Below are 17,182 nucleotides of genomic sequence, written 5' to 3'. Positions count from 1 at the left end.
CAAACCACAAAAGAAAATAAGTCTCATTAAAGCCAAACCTTGGGGCGCCTGGGTGGCTCAGTTGGCTGGGCATCCGACTTCAGCTCAGGTCATGATCTCACAGTTAGTGAGTTCAAGCCCCGCATCGGGCTCTGTGCTGACAGCGCAGAGCCTGGAGCCCACTTCAAGTTCTGTGTCTCCCTCTCTCTCTCTGCCCCTCCCCACCCCTGTTCTCTCTCTCTCTCTCTCTCTCTCAAAAATAAATAAACATTAAAAAAAAAAAAAAAGTCAAATCTCATTTCTGACCCAGCCTGAAAACCCAAAATATCTAAACAGTTATATTTTAAAATCTTTATTCAACTTTTTAAACATCACTAATGGGCTGTAACAAACATTTTAAGGAATCTCTATGCCCCCAACATGGGCACCTCAATGCCCCCAACTTCAGGACCCCAAGATAAAGAATGGCATGCTCTACTGATTGAGCCAGTCAGGTATCCCTGAACAGTTATTTTTTAATTTTTATATTTTTTAAGATTTTATGTTTTGAACTAATCTCTATATCCAAAGTGGGGCTCAAACAACCCCAAGACCAAGAGTTGCACCCTCTTCTGACTGAGCCATCCAGGCACCTTCATTGAGAAGAAATGTTCCTATGAAGACCATTGAGAAAATATTGTATATACTCCTTCATAATTCATGATCTCTGTCCTCAAAGGACTTATATTCTAGTTTCTATTTGGAAAGATAAAATATAGAACACAGAATAAAACAACATATAAGGTAGCATTTGTCCATTTAAAGTATTTATAGACTGCCTACTATATAGGCCAGGTCAGGAGCTGTCTTGGGATGCAAAAATGAGTAGGACAATAGCCTGCCTTTGAGGAACTCATAGTTGTATGGGGGAGGCCAACAATACAGTAGCTCCGAATGATCAGAGCTCTATTCAGCAGGTACACGCAGATGAGAACACAGAGGCTGTGTACAATCGCCATCAGTTCCAGTTCATCAGGCACTTATTTCCACTGGTCAGTGCCCATCCCTTGTTAAATATCAGTTATTAAAATATCTTTTTTACTTTTATTTTCTCTTAAATGTTTATTTTTGAGAGAGAGCAGAGGAGGGGCAGAGAGACAGAGAGACTGGGGATCCAAAGCGGGCTCCGTGCTGACAGCAGAATGCTCGATGCGGGACTCGAACTCACTAACCATGAGATCATGACCTGTGCCAAAGCTGGATGCTTAACTGACTGAGCCGGTGCCTCTAAAATATGTATATATTTTTTATGTTATTATTATTTTTAAGTTTATTTATTTATTTCGAGAGAAAGAGAGAGAAAGCGCACGTGGGGGAGGGGCCGAGAGTGGGAGACAGAAGAAGAATCCCAAGCAGGCTCTGCACTGTCAACACGGAGCCCAATGAGGGACTCAAACTCTCAAACTGCTAGATCATGACCTGAGCCAAAACCAGGAGTCGGTCACTTATCTGACAGAGCCACCCAGGAGCCCCTAAAATATATTTTTTTAATGGTTATCTATTTTTGAGAGAGAAAGCACACGTGCGCGCAATCAGGTAAGGGGCAGAGAGAGGGAGAGAGACAGAGGATCTGAAGCAGGCTCTGAGGTGTCAGCAGAGCCCAATGTGGGGCTCAAATTAATAAACTGTGAGACCATGACCTGAGCCGAAGTCGAATACTTAACCAACAGAGCCACCGAGGCGCCCCCAGTTATTAAAATATTTTAACTTTACTTTAAAAAAAAAAAAATTTTTTTTTTAACGTTTATTCATTTTAGAGACAGAGAGAGACAGAGCATGAATGGGGGAAGGTCACAGAGAAAGGGAGACACAGAATCTGAAACAGGCTCCAGGCTCTGAGCTGTCAGCACAGAGCCCGATGCAGGGCTCGAACTCACGGACTGCGAGATCATGACCTGAGCTGAAGTCGGTTGCCCATCCGACTGAGCCACCCAGGCGCCCCTTTTAACTTTACTTCAAATTATAAGCAAAATGAGAATTACCGTAATTACTATATGAAAAAACAGTGACATGCACACAAAAATAATGTTAAAGGGTTAGAGGAAACGGTGAGAACTGAACTTTAGGGATACCTTGGGATCCCCAAGCAAGGAAGGTTTGGGTGTTTGGAGAGGAGCTGGCTGTAGATACGGGGAATACAGTTATCAAAGGCCAGCAGCTGGAACTACGTAGGTAGAGCTCTCCAACTGAGGAGCACACAGCTTAGGGCTGTGTTGTCCAACACAGTAGCCACTAGCCCCATGTGGCTACAGAGCACCTGAAATGTGGTTAGTCTAAATTGGGACGGGGTAAGTGAAAAATCCACTCCAGATTTCAAAGACCTAACACGAAAACAAAACAAAACAAAACGAAAAGGAATGTAAAGCATCTCACTGTTTTTTTACTGATCACACGTTTACATAAAATATTTGGGGTATACTGAAGTAAATAAAATGTTATGAAAATCTATTTCACTTTTTCTGCCTTTTCAGTGTGGCTCACATTTGTGGCCTGCAGTCCACTTCTACTGGACAACGCTAGTCTGAGGCACTTGAAATAACAAGCTAGAGTTTAAGCCCTCTAGGCAATGAAACAACCACTGAAGGTTTTCAACCATAAGTGCCTGTGCTAGATCTGGGGAGGGGACAGGAAACAGAAAGTGCTGTTTCAGGAAGATTCGTGTGGGGGCAATCTGTAGGATCAAGACCCTAGAGGCAGCTGTCAATGTCAAAAGGCTGGCAAAGGTCGAAGGGTAAGCAGGCTCAACTGGATGGTACACAAGGTGTTTGGCGGTCACACGCTGGGTGGAGAGAGGAGAAATCCAGAGCAGGGTGAGGTGAGGGAAGAGTGAGCTGCAAGCCCTGGCCCAGCCTGGATAACCAAGGTGCACTGCTGAGCGGACTGAGCAAGGTCAGCCACAGTTTAGGTTAGATCTAGTGGAGGGTCAGGGGTTAGGGGTCAGGGCTCCCAGGCAGAGGTACAATTCAGAAGAACAGGCTCTGTGTCCTCTTCAGCAATTTCAGATCTAGCTCTGTGTGGCAAGACTTCCAACAGTGAGATCAAGTCCCACAGAAGGTAGGAGTAGAATGCAAGGCTACCAGAAACTACAAGAGGGCAATAAATTATAAAAGCAAAGCCCAGACTCACAACACAGCCAACGAATATTTACTGGGGGTTTGCCGTGAGCCTGAAGCTTGGCTGGCTCTGGAGACAAGAGAAACAAAACAGACGTGGTCCTGAATCACAAATTGTGGCGACAGCTACGAAAAAGGAACAAGAGATCTGGGAGACCTGACTGAGGGTGGACTGGGGTGGTGGTGGGAGGCCATAAAGGAGAGCCTCTCTGAAGAAGTGACATTTTAATCGCAACCCTGGAGGCAGGTGGGTGAAGATTAAGGGGGAAGCGGGGGAAGAACAGCCCAAGCCAGGAAAGTGGTGCGTACAAAAACCTTGAGGCTGCGAAGAAAAGGTCTGGGTAATTCAAGGAACTGAAAGAAAGACTGCGTAATTAGGACATCAGAAAGGGGGGTGGTCCATAAAAGAGGTAAGGGAAGGCTGGAGGGGCAGGCAGAGGCCAATCGTTCAGAGTCTCATAGGATGAAAAATAAAATCCCAAATGGGCCTCAGTACAGCGGGAAGCCACAGGGGTTTTGACCAGAGAAGTGGTCTGATCCCCATGGCGTTCTAAGTACTCCAATTACCTATACTCTGCTCAGACTACTGAATGGGAGCCAGCTTGGCAGCAAAGAGGCAGGAGCCAATATTTGTAGCTGAGTAGCAGGATTCCAGGTCTGGGATAAGAGAGTTTATTATTGGGCCCTCCGAGTGTTCCAGGGTCGCCAGCAGGGAGGAGGATGGCATCAACAAAAAATACAGAAAAATCGGATAAAGAGCTGGCTTAGGAGGCAAAGTTAAACATAACTTTAAACGTATGAAATATGAACAAATAGTGAAGAATTCTAGCAGTAAATATTGCTGTTTTGGAGTATGGGAAGAGAGGTCAGACGTGGATATTCAGGTTAGCAGATACAAAGGTGACAGTTTAAGTCCCAAAAGTAAATAACATTTTCCAGGAGTAGAAAGAGAAAAATAAAACAACAACAAAAGGAGCCTAAGTCTGATCCTTGGTGTTTATCTCTGGGATAGAAGTCAGGAGAAAGAAGTCCTCATACTATATCAAAAGGGATACAGTATGAGGAGGAACTTTTTGGGAGAGGGTGAAACCATCCTGATTGTCGCGGTGGTTACACGAATCTATACCTGTGTTAACATTCATAGAACTGTACACATACTAAAAGTTAATGTTACTGTATGCTATTTTTGTTTTTAATTTGAGAGAGAGAGAGAGGATGGGGGAGAGGGTCAGAGAGAGAGAATCCCATGCTCCATGTTCCATGCTCAGCATTGAGTCTGACGTGGGGCTCCATCCCATGACCACGAGATCATGACCTGAGCCTATATCAAGAGTCAGATGCTCAAATGACTGAGTCACCCACGCACCCCACTATATGTAATCTTTTAAATAACATTTTTTAAAAAGGTAGGGATAGTCAAAAGGACTGCTGCAGGGAGACATAACAGGATAAATCCCGAAAAGATGCTCTGGGAATTTTAACCATTAGGTAATTGGCAACCTTGGAAAAAGCCTCAGCGAGTGGTAAGGCTGGGAGCCAGGCTGCAAAGGTTCAAAGAAAAACTTGAGCAGTGAAGAGAAGCAGTCAGTACAGCCTCCTCTTTTAGAACTCTGGGGATGAAAGGAAGAACAGAATGGCACACAGCTCAAAGAGATAAGGGGAACTGGAAGATTCAGCAAACTGGCAGAGCCAACCTTCTACACCATGAGTTGCTCCATTTCCGTATTCTTCTAGAATGTGCATTTTGCACATGAATTATTCACTTTATTATTGTCCTGTTAAAGTAAAACCGCTAAAACAAACCCAAAATCATTGCACTTTTAACTCTGCTCCTTAGTTAGCTGACATTTACTGTGCTCCTACCATGTGCCAAGTACCGTGTTAGATACAAAAGTGAGTAAGGCCTGGTCCTTGGAAGAGCACACAGGGTTTATCACCATCACAAGGTACTGGAGTGGAGATCTGCACAAAGGGCTCTGAAAGCCTTGACCTTCTGAATTAAATGCATTTCTATTTACCTTTATAAAAAAACCAAACAGGGAAGAAATGAAGACAAAGCATGGATGCAAGTTTGTAAAAATGTTAATTTCTAAAAACTAAGAATGAGTTTAACATTAAATTCTTTTTTAAATTATTTATTATTTATTTATTTATTTTGAAAGAGTGAAAGAGAGCTTGAGGGGTGAGGGGCAGAGAGGGAGACAGAATCCTAAGCAGTGCAGAGCCCGATGCGGGGCTCAAACTTACCAACCTCAAACCGCGAGATCATGACCTGAGCTGAAACCAAGAGTCGGGAGGCTCAACCGACTGAGCCACCCAGGTGGCCTAATGTTAAATTCTTAAGTCAGGTATGGGCAACCCAATCATCAGTGGCACTTGCCTTTTCTTTTCCTGTCTACCTTCTGCCTTTCTTCCCATGGATAATTTAGGAGGCAAAATGGAATAAGCACAGACTTTGAAAACAGACAGACTTGAGACTAAACATGGTTCTTCGAGGATCTTTTTCTTATCCATAAAACAGTAATGACACCTTCCCCACAGGCTTGAGAGAAGGATTAGGAAAAAATATAAAGAAGTTGGCATATGAGAAGCAGGCAGTGAATGTTGGTTAACGTTACTATCATTTGAACAAGTGGTATTGTTCTGATTTAAAACATTTTTAAGGGCTTCCATTTGAATGAGGAAAAAAAATTATTTTTTCAAGGGCATGATGTTCATACGCTACCTTAGAAATGCAACTTGGTAATTCCCTCTTAAGATCTATCAGAAACTATTCTGCTCAAATACATGATGTTGGGGACACACACTTAAAAACGGCCAAGAACCAAGAAAATATAAAGGCATCGTTATTATCATCGCTGTTTCCCAAGTGGGACAAACCGGTCCGATTTGTGCTCTGGATCCCTTAGTGCAGGGATCGACCTACGTTCATACCCCTCCCACTACCTACCTACAGCAAAACTGCACCATGTAGAGGTGCAAGGCGATGTGCTAAAAGTTCTTAGAAAACGCATTTACATAACACCACCAAGAGTATGTACAGTTGCAAAGCCAAGATCATTGATGCTTCTCCCAATCAACAGGAAGCTATCATCCATTGAAATTCCCCACAACAATGAAGGAAACAGCCTCTATTGTTCAACTTTCACAAAATGCTAAGATGCAAAAATTTATACACCTTATGTCCGTACGCTTAACTACTAGGGTGAGGAAAGGCAACCAATGACGTTTTGTTCACTATGGAGAAGTATCTCTGGCCAATTGTGTTGCATAATTTTGCTTCTATCGTAATACAAATGACCAACTTGAAATTCCCCTTATCCCTCGCACAATTTTTGCATAGGTGCTAAAAAGTAATAAGACAGCCAAAAGACACATGAGATGGCAAGGAAACTTAAAAGCCCGACTGGTACACTGTGCCGAAAGAACTGAGGATAGGCTGGTCTTTAAGAAGCTACCGTTACTGGGTATCTTGAGCCACTTTAGGGTATTCAGCCCACCGGTATAAGCCCGCTAGCTTGAACCTAAGGGAAGCCAGCCCACAGGAAGACCGAAAACACTCCTCGTGCTGTTTCGTCCCATTTCCTCGTGGAAAGTCTGAACCGCCTCTCCAAGGTGGCCACACACCGCAGGGCTCTGGGGTGAGGGGCGGGAGCGGGACCCCACCCCCACCCCCGGCCGGGATTAGGCAGGGGGACGCATTCCCGCCGACACGCGGGTCCCACACAGGCCTGACGCCTCCCTCTGCCACCCGCCAGGCAGGGGGCCTGACGCGCCTCGGCGGGCCCGGCTCTCCGCCGCGACGGGGCGTCTCTCCCCGCCCGGAGGCCCCCCAGCGACGGGAAGCGAACCCGACTCGACCAGCCCACCCGGAAGCCCTCCCCCAGCTCACACCTGCTGGCGCGTGACGCCCGGAGCCGCGCGCGCCCGCCAGCCCCGGCCCTGCCATTCGGGGCGCCTCTTCCCTGCACGCCGGACGTCGCCCGCGTCCCTCCCCGCCCCGGGGTCAAACCCACCACACGCCCGCCCCCACGGAGCGCGCGCTCAACGCCCCCGCCCCCGCCGGGGCCCGCGCGCGCTCCCGCCCCCCCTCCGGCCCTGTCCCCGCCGCGCGCGCTCACTCGCGAGGACACGCACACGCTGCGACTCAGCTTGACAGGCCGGCCCGCGCCGCGCGCTCCCGCGGGCGTCCTCGCCCACCTGGCCCTCCAGCTCTGACTGGGCGGTGCGCGGGGGGAGGGGAAGGGCGGCAGTGGCCGTCGGTCCTCACTCACCGCCGAGCCGCGCCGGCTCCGAGTGCGCGGCGTTCCGCTGTGAGGCGATGCGCTGCGATGCGCGCGGTCCCCGCTTCTCCGCAGGCTATGGAGGCGACGTAGTAGGGGGACTGAGGGGCGCGGGGGGGTCACTCCCTCCCGCTTCACCTCCCAGAAACACGGGGACCCCAGAAACTAAAAACAAAATAAACAAACTTTCCCCTCCGCCTCCCTCCCCCAAAACCACAACACAAACACTCGGGGGCCCGCCCAGAGTCCCACTCCATTGGCCACAGGGAGGATGCTTCCGGCTCTCACTGGCTGGCTTTTATGCCCATCAAGCTGCTGTTCCGCCCCTCCAATTCCTCGCCGCTGCCGTCGCCCCTCATTGGTCAAGTGCTTCCCGTTTGACGAGCTACGATTGGCTGAACTGCCTGCGCCAATCATTCGGGGACACACCCCCTCAGCATCCCAGAGGCCGCTTCCTTGGTCGCGGACCCGGAGAGGCGAAGGGGAAACTAGAGCATGATGGCGGCCGAGCTCACTTGGCGCAACCATCGTCTTTTTTCCTTTTTTAGCTCATTGGTGCCTCGCTCTCGTGCTGCTTCCACTGAGCTCCTCTCTCCATCCAGTATTGCCTAATAACGGAATCTATACGCGCCGGCTCCTTGATTTATCCCCTTCGAAGTGCTGAGTGTGGGCTGGTTGTACGTCATTGGACTGCCAGAATGTCACTCCCTAGTCAAATCTTCAAGCTATTGGTGGAACAGCCAGAAAACCCGTCCAACAACAAGGGCTAGTGCCATTGGTTTGACTCCACAGAGTTCTTTCCTGGTATCTTATTGGGCAAATAGGCGCGTCAGTCAGCTCTGGATTCCCTGTGCTACAGTTAATTGTTGGCTGGGAGTTTGTATGACTCTGGTCGTTTGGGCCCATAATTGACGATAATAATGACCATCGTTTATTTTGTGCGTACTTTGTGCCAACTACCGTTCTGATTTCTTTGCAGGGATTATCTGGTTAAACGTGTGAGTTTTACATTGTCTAAATTTTACAGTTAGAAAACTAAGGCTCCAAAAAGGTTAGGACACTTGCCCAAGGTCACCGAGATAGAGAGTAATTAGTGAACCGGCATTTGGAGGGTAGGAGGTCTGACTCCATAGCCTACCCTCTTTTTACTGTAGTGCCTCTCCCTTCGTCCAGAATCTTACCTGCCAGCCAAGATATCTTAAAAATATTTCATTCCTAATGCAAGTTCCCCCATCAGTTTCCAGAGGTGACATTGTGGGAGACTAAAGCTATGGAGAGGTTGTCATTGCCACCACCGCATTCTCCTCTGGCACCCATTCTTCCCTATCCTAAAGGAAACCGTCTTGGTGTTTCCTGACCAGAAGCTCATCTACCTCTATGTTTATTTTCTCAGCTCTATAAATGAACATTTCCACATCCTTGTGTGCCAAGCCACCTTCCCCAACCCCCACTCATCTATCTTCAGCTCACTCTTTAGGGAGAGACCTCAAGAACCAGAAGCAAGAAGAAAGAGAGTCGAAAGAGAAATAAAGAATAAATCTCTTTAGAAATAAATAATTTATTGCATGCAAATGGAACAGCCCTTCAGCTCCTGGGAAGCTTCCAGAGTGGCCCCTGATGCAGTGCAAGACGTGTGCTCCTGGCTGGTGGCCACTAGATTCTTTTTCTGTGGCAGCTTTCGGCGAAGTGAATCCAACATTCCAGCCAGGGGAGGGCAGGATGCTTAGAACCCAATGCCAAAGAGCCGGCCCCAGCCTCTGGGACTGAAAGGATCTCCAGAAGCACAGTTCTGGACTCCAGCCCACATTCCGTCTCGGGTAATTAACATTTTACCATCCCAAATCCCCATCCCCTGTAGCTTCAGTAGGATCACCGCCCTTGTTTCGCTTCCTGATCCAAGCTGTTGTGTAACCTTGTTGGCACTGCTTTAGTAATAAAACAACCACTGTAACACTGTAATGCTCAACACTTAACAGACTTTCGGCAGAGGAAGACAAGGCATTTCACAAACATCAATTAAGATTAAATGGCAGGTATTCCTAGGGCAACTGCCAGCCAGCAGAAGGACAGAAGAAAGATCATGAGTCAAATTCTAACAAAGGTCCTAAGAACCTGATCCTTATAACTACATGCTCATACCCCATACTAGCATTCCAGTATGGGGATTCTGAACCAGAAAACACAATGAATGAGAAATGTTCAGAGTCCAAAGCCTTCCTTATCTTCATATTTGGTTCTTTGTAACTCTTTTAACCCTTAAACCAGGGGTTGGTTTTATAGTTGATTGTTGGACATATCTGTCTCCCCAACTCAGTTATAAGTTCCTTGAAAACAAATGGTTTCTTTTTCATCTTTTTTTTTAAGTTTATTTACTTATTTTGAGAGAGAGACAGAGCGCATAAGTGGGGGAGAGGCAGAGAGAGGGAGGGAGAGAATCCCAAGCAGGCTCCGTGCTGTCATCATGGAGCCCAATGTGGAGCTCAAACGCACAGTGAGATCATGACCTGAGCCAAAACCAAGGGTCAGACGCTTACCTGACTGAGCCCCCCAGGTGCCCCTGTTTTTCATCTTTGTATCCCTTAAATGGTTCTGATTATAAAAGGTCCCCAAACAAATAATTATTCAGTAAATGTTTATTGTGTCTGTGGGCACTTTCCTAAGGTACAAGGGCTACACAGATGAATACAATACCTCTGCCTTCAGGGACTGCAAATCTGGTGGGGGTGGCCAAAATGTAAACAGATCATCACAGTGCAGGTGACTTGGAAGAACATGGGAGGGACATGGGACTCAAGCTTGGTGGGGCAGAGCTGGCTTCCTGGAAAAAGTGACATCTACGAGGAGAACTGAAGGATGAAATGCGGTTAGCTAGCCAAGGGGCTGATGATGTGTAGTGATCTGCAACGTTTGCTCTCTGCGGGCAGGGAGCAGGAGACGAATATCCAGGAATGGTCGAGGCCTGGTCTCCCCATAACCTTGATTTTTGAGGGCCTTCAGCTGTCTATCCCCTCCACCTCCTTGTGCTTTCCCCCGCCCCCCGGAGAAAGCAGAAAGCTGGAAACCCTGTCATATTTGCCCACTTGAGAAAAGGAAAATGATTTCCAAGTAAGATTGCTGTTTTTCTGATCACAAAGGTAACACTGAGTAAAAGATCTCAGACAGTATAGAAAGTTTTAAAGTAGAAGAGAAAAGCTCTCTCAAATCCCTACAAGAGCCAACTCCTTTTAAAAAGAGTATCTTCCCAGATTCTTCATGAATAGACCCACACATGGATTTCTTCTTCCAACAAACAGTGGAGTGTGGTTTAACGTGTGCACCCTGAGATCTCATTGCTCGGAACTGCGACTTTGGGTGGGGCCCACCTCACTTTCTATACTTATGGGAAGGAGGCCAATAAATCAACCAAATATTTATTGTGGAGGATGATGGTTTCAAATTCCTGTTGCAGCAAATGACAAATTACCACCTGTTATGGGACTTTGGGGCTTGCTCAGGCTAGTGTAAAGTCAGTGAGTTGGGGGGGAGGGTTCGCTATGTCCACGGCCCTGGGGTTTATGGGTATCCTTTGGTGGCTGTGGAATCAATCCATGCCCTGAAAAGGCAGCCCAGGTCAGAGAACAGCATGCTAGAGTGCTCTCCTATGCTGTCTTTCTCATTTCTTCTCTGCATGCTACTTGGGGAAAATATTTTTTGTTTGTTTGTTCCAACTCACCCAGCTTTGAGAGTAAAAAAAAAAACTTGTCAAGCCCTGCACAATTGTATTTAGGCCAAGTGCAGTATGTTCTTGGAGTGCTATACTATTCTTAGAGCTCTATATGTGGTATTCTATACAGCTGGCTTTTTGCTGGAAGGGAAGGCAGATTTAATGAGTGATAGCTGCCTTGGATGGCTACCAAAAGTGCTCTAAGCCATTCCAAGCAACAGGCCTTCCTTTTTTCCCTTGAGAGATTGCTCTGTGATCCCTGAACACATTGCACTGGCCTGGACAAAATCCAATGCAACGGGAATTTCTGCGAACGATTCTGCAATGACCCACAAGCCTGGGGTGACATAGCCAGCTGGATCCGCTCCAGCTCCGATTTCTGTGGCACAGGAGAACCCCATCCACCCTTCTCACTGGCCTCTCATTGCTATGAGACGTTTGGAAGTGTTTGTAAAACATTCTCCGCTTCTCCAAATGTATAACCATGGGAAGATCCCTGTAAAGGAACCTACTGACAGCTGATAATGCTCTCTGGAGCGGTGGGTGTGGCCAGAGCCAAGGCCAAGAGCAGTGGGGGAGGGGAATTTTCTAGAGGGTGCTGATTACAGAGGACACGCTCATAAGCATTTATTACATGTCTGGTAGCATTTATTGTGGAGCAAAGCCCTTGCGACAGACGCTGTGCCACTTCTAAATCACCTCTCATTTCTTATGACCACACTTCCTGAAAAGCTCCTAGTGAAGCAGCAAGCACTGGACTCCTGTTTGCTGGCCAACATTAGACCCACAGGAGGTTCACAAGAGAACCAGGAGAAGTGGCTGTTAACAATAGCTACCCTTCCATGAACACTTGCTTGCTGTGTGCCAGACGCGGAACTGAGGGCTTTATGTGGATCGTGGCAGTTAATCTTCACAGCAACCTTGGTTATCCCCATTTTCCAGATAGGGAAACTGAGGCACCGAAGGGCTGACTAATTTGCCCCAGGTCACCACAGGTAATAACCTCACAGCTGAAACCAGACAGTCTGACTCCAATGAGTAAGCTCCTTTCCTCGCTGCTGTGTTGCCCCTGAGACAACACTGCAGCTGGGGAGACAACCAGCCTCCAAAGGAACAGTTGCCCTCATAGCCTTTATTATGTCAACTCCATGCTCGGCTGCCCTACAGACTCGGGGGAAGAGTCAGCTTCTTCCTGGTTAACTTTTTGCCTCTGGTGGTCCTTCTTCTGCCTCCCGGTTGTGAACCGGCTCTCCTCCCACCCTCTTCAAAGCGGCCTCCTCTCTTCCTGCCCCCTTTTTCTTCTATTTTCCTTTTCTCAGCTTCTTAAATAATGACCTGAGGCCATCACCACCGGGGCCCCTTCCTTCTTTAAACCTGGCTTCGGGGCCCTAACTCTCTACCGACACTCCTTTCTCTAAGCTCATCTATGACCTCTTGTGGCCAAGATCCAAGAGACTTGCTCAGTTCTTGTTTCCATGGCTTCACCACTACGTTGTACTCAGAGAATCTTCTCTTGGCTTCCCAAAATAGCCAGCTTCCCTCCTACCTCTACAACTGTCCAGGCTCTTTTTCATACCACCTCTTTCTCTAAGCTCCTTCAAAGGAGTCTGTCTGCTCTTCTCTCCTTATGTTGCCTTCCGGGGGGCGTGGGGGTGGGGGTGGGGAGCTGGGCCATTGTCCTGCCTTTACCTCTAGGACTGCAGATTTTCATCTCTGTCTCCAGCCTTCATTCTGCAGCCAGCTTGCTGCTCATCTTGTGCAAGTCACGTAAACTGAGTGTCCATTTCTTGCCTTCTGAAGGATATATTGAATCAGATTCGACTCTACAATAATGAGAAAGCCTGGAGTTTTTAAGCACATACCATGCCAGGCGGGACCAGCTACATAATTTGTGGCCATACAAAATGGAAGGAGGGGGCTCCTTGTTCCAAAGCTATTAAGAATTTCAAGACAGCAACAGCAGAACATTAAACCAACATGGGACCCTTCAGCTTTTAAGTGTGGGGCCCTATGGGACTGCGGAGGTTGGCTGTCCGAGAAGCCAGCCCTAAGTGCCAGTCACTATTCTAACAATTTTATATGCGTTAACTCAATCAGTCCTCATAACAACCTTCAGAGGTAGAATCAGATAAGGAAACTAAGGCAAAGAGAGGTTAAATAACTGTCCAAGATCATGTTTTTTAATCGGAGCTGAGAAAACTACCCGTTGGTCGCTGCTGTTGTGAGTCACGCAGTAAAGGATGGTTTCCTTCCCTGAGACCCTAAACGGCCACGCCTGTCCCTTCCTCTGTGATCTTGCTGCCCTGGATGCCCCTCCCTCCTTCAGTACCAAGGTCTACACTTCCTTCAAAGCTCAGTTCCAGTCCCCTCTCCCCTCTAAGTGGCTTCTGGAGCAGAGAACTCAGGCAATCTCTCCTCCCCCAGAGTCTCTAGGTACCCTGTGTAGGGTCAGAGCCACCCCTAGCCTGGTCATGGGACCATTTATAGCCTTCGGAGCACTCGCTTGCCCACTGCTTACTGTCTTAAGGCTCACTGATGACCAGTTCCACAAGGCTAGAGAGAAAACTTCTTTAAATCTCTCTCCTCAACCTTATAACAGCTTATGATAGCCTGTCTCACCCACCAGGCTGGCAGGCCTTGAGGGCAAATACTATATCTGAATTTTCACTACATCTTTGATACTTCTAATTCTCTTGAAATAATTCTTTCTCAGCTCTGGACCTTTCCCTGGAACGCCCTACCTCATTCTTTCCTCTCCCATTCACTCACGCCTCAGGTATTGGCTTAGAGATCACTTCCTCCCCTAGGAAGCCTTTCCTGACCTCCACCCATGGATTAAGTGCCTCCTTTAGGCTTCCGCACCACCCTCCCATCCTTCTCCATTATAATGCTCTCCTCCCTGTGTCCATCTTCCCAATGAGGTTATGAACACCTTGAGGGCAGAGACCAGGTCTGTCTTATTACATTGCCTTGTCACGCTAAGTTTGTTTGAACAAATGAATGAAGAAAAGTAAATATTAAATACGTGTTGGTTAAAACTCCAGGCTCTGTTATGGCTCTCAGCACAGGGCTGGGCACCTGATGGATGTTTATGTAAACTTACCAAATGGGTGAAAACCAACAACTCCAGAATTTCTGTGAAGAAGTAGGCTTGGTGGCAGCAATCTGGTTAAAGCAGCAATCTGGATGGTTCCTCTTTTTTTTTAAATTTTTTTTTAACGTTTATTCATTTTTGAGAGACAGAGACAGAGCGTTAGCAGGGGAGGGACACAGAGAGAGGGAGACACAGAATCTGAAGCAGCCTCCCAGGCTCAGAGCTGTCAGCGCAGAGCCTGACTCTGGGCGTGAACTCACGAACTATGAGATCATGACCTGAGCTGTAGTCGGATGCCCAACCAACTGAGCCACCCAGGCACCCCTGGATGGTTCCTCTTGACAGAATAATGATAAAGGATCCCAGCTGTGACAGTGGGGAGTTAGCGTTAGGCAGAAAAGTGTCCTGGGTCAGGGGTTGGCAAACAAGGGCTTGCCAGCCAAATCTAGCCACTGCCTGTGTTTGCATAGCCCACGAGCTAAGAATGATTTTTGTATTTTTAAGTGATTGGAAAAATTAAAAGAATATCTTGTGACACATGAAAATCATATGAAATCCAAATTTCAGGGTCTAGAAAGTTTCATTGGAACATAGCCACGCCCACTCATTTACATACCAGCTGTGGTTGCTTTAGTGTTACAACAGCGATGGATACCACATGTCCACGAAGTCTAGAGTGTTTACTATCTGGCCATTTACAGAAAAAGTTTGCCCTCCCCCCCCATCTTACTTTTACCCCGAGGAGGAAAAGAAATGTGCTGCCCGCTGGCCACAAGGTGTCAGCATCTCACCACGGTGCTTTCAGACACATGGGCTCCTCTAAGGAACCACAGCCAGGACTACTGGTTCTGGGCCTCAGGCCCTCCCCTGCCCTTGAGCAACTCCCAGTCCCCCTGGGCAGCCAGCCTGGATGTAGTTGCAGAGGACTTGGCGTAAAAGCTGAAGAAAGTTAGGGAGGATCTGGAGCCCGTAGGGTATAGGACTGGCTTGGGAAGTCCGGTGGCTTGATACAGGTTGGCAGGCTTTTCTGGATGTGCTGTTTTTTTTATTTGGGGTTCTTTTTTGGTTTGGGTTTAATCTGTATTCTATAAATGAAGGAAATATCTGAACAAACTGATATTGTTTATTTTATCCAAAACTATCAAGAATAGTTGTGGGACTTTTTCACAACCACTTAAGACTGTGGCCCTCTTCCAAACTTGGAAACAACAAACCCACAGCGATGGGGTGGGGGTGGGTATGCACCGGGGAACATGGGGCCCTGCCAAGCAAAGCTGCTCACAAACAGCATCTCTGGCAGGGTTTCTCCACGTTTCTTTCAAAACCTGGGCCTTGAGGGACACCTGGGTGGCTCGGTTGGTTAAGGGTCCAACTTCAGCTCAGGTCATGACCTTGCGGTTTGTGACTTCGAGCCCTGCGTTGGGCTCTGTGCTGACAACTCAGAGTCTGGAGCCTGCTTTGGATTCTGTGTCCCCTTCTCTCTGTGAGCTCACGCTCTGTGTCTGTCTCTATTTCTCTCTCTCAAAAATAAACACAAAAAAACCCCAAAAACCCAACCCTCAGCCTTGAAACTTCTTCCAGTTGACGGGAATTTAGCCCTGTGTGCCAACCACTCAATGTGAAAGCAGGCAGAGAATCCAGGAGAGAATGTCCTAAGAGGGAAATGATAAATCCCTCACTAGAACACACCGCCAGAAGCATGAGCTGGTAACTAAGCTTCCCTGAATGTTAGCCGCTGTGCTAAGTGCTTTACTCCCCTCGGCCTCTGGAAAGTGGCACCAAGATTATCCCCATTTTACACATAAGGAAACTGAAGTTCCAGGTGGGAGGCAGTTTGCTGGGTCATTTAGCTAGCACGTGGCAGAGTGGGGAATCCAGCGCCAAACTGTCCATCCTGAGGACTATCCTCTGGCCACCATATGCCTCAGCTAAGGTCAAAGCAAACGGCAAGCCCCAAAACACAAGCTCTACCAGGGCCTTCCCTGCCCACCCTTCATCCTCAGGCCTATCTCACAGTCAATTGAAGGAACAAATGAATAAAGTCTTCCAAGTGCTGCAGTGAAGTGCCTCTCCTTGTCCAATCACCTAACTTCCAAGACCTTCCAGAAAGAGACGAGCCAGCTCTTCCAGCTGCACTCAGGAAATATGAATCACAGGCCTGGTTCTGGGTTCTTAGCACAGGATGGCATGCGCTTCTCCCTTGCTTGTGCTCAGTGGACCGTGGCCACTGCAGGCACGCTGCCTCTTCTTGCGTTTTCCTCCTTCCTTCCTCTGGGCTCCCCATGCTCTTGCTGGTTTCTGTGGCAGGTCCTAGCTGGTCTCCTGTGACGTGGACTTCTGTTCTGGAGTTGCTTTGTAGTGGCTGCAGACAATACCTAACTTCTAGCCACTTTACTGGATGAAAACTTGTCTCCAACTGGCTGTCACTTGGAGAAGCCATGTGCAGTAACATTGCTCTAGATGGGTCCACATAACCAGATTCTAGCCCTACCCATGACTTATTGGGTGGCTGGACAAATTTCTTCACCTCAAGGCCCTCACCTCCTCGTCCTGTCTTTGTGTTAGCAATTTGAAAGGAAGCATGCCGTCACCCCTGAGCCACCAGAGGGGCCTGGAGACGCGGCCCACCCAGTCTGGAGCAACTGGGAGACGAAGACTGTCCACTGAGGACACATGCTGAAAGGAGAAGTCTTCCCTGAGGAAAAGATTTGTTTTCCACAGGAGCATTTTGTGTTAGCAGGGGAGGGGCAGAGAGGGAAAGAGATACAGAATCAGAAGCAGGCTCCAGGCCCTGAGCTGTCAGCACAGAGCCAGACATAGGGCTCGAACCCACGAACCGTGAGATCATGACCTGAGTCAAAGTTGGGTGCTTAACCGACTGAGCCACCCAGGCGCCCCATGAAAGACGTAGCAGTTCCCAGGAAATTAGGTAGCAGAGAGCAGAATCCTGTTTGGCCTCCATGCACAGTCT

General features: G+C 47.9%; 1 protein-coding gene and 1 long non-coding RNA gene across 13 annotated transcripts in view; one reads left to right on the top strand and one right to left on the bottom strand.

Annotated features, from left to right (window-relative positions):
- TNRC6B (trinucleotide repeat containing adaptor 6B) overlaps nt 1-7,638 on the bottom strand; it is a 256,980-nt gene extending 249,342 nt beyond the window's left edge. For 7 of the 12 annotated variants that reach the window (XM_053894740.1, XM_053894745.1, XM_053894738.1 and 4 more), the window contains exon 1: nt 7,406-7,638. The gene's annotated coding sequence lies outside the window, so the exon portion shown is untranslated. The other 5 variants (XM_053894749.1, XM_019446963.2, XM_053894739.1 and 2 more) reach the window with 4 other exon arrangements.
- A 211-nt stretch (nt 7,639-7,849) lies between these two features.
- LOC109265598 (uncharacterized) lies at nt 7,850-9,373 on the top strand. Its single transcript, XR_002079273.2, has 2 exons — nt 7,850-8,412; nt 8,808-9,373. It is a non-coding gene; the product is annotated as an uncharacterized LOC109265598 (long non-coding RNA).
- Nucleotides 9,374-17,182: the final 7,809 nt, after the last annotated feature.

The sequence above is a fragment of the Panthera pardus genome, unplaced genomic scaffold, assembly GCF_024362965.1.
Source record: "Panthera pardus isolate Hobbes unplaced genomic scaffold, ASM2436296v1 HiC_scaffold_6, whole genome shotgun sequence".
Taxonomy (NCBI): Eukaryota; Metazoa; Chordata; class Mammalia; order Carnivora; family Felidae; genus Panthera; species Panthera pardus.
Note: the sequence above shows the minus strand (reverse complement) of the source record. Positions and strands in the feature narration are given on the sequence as shown.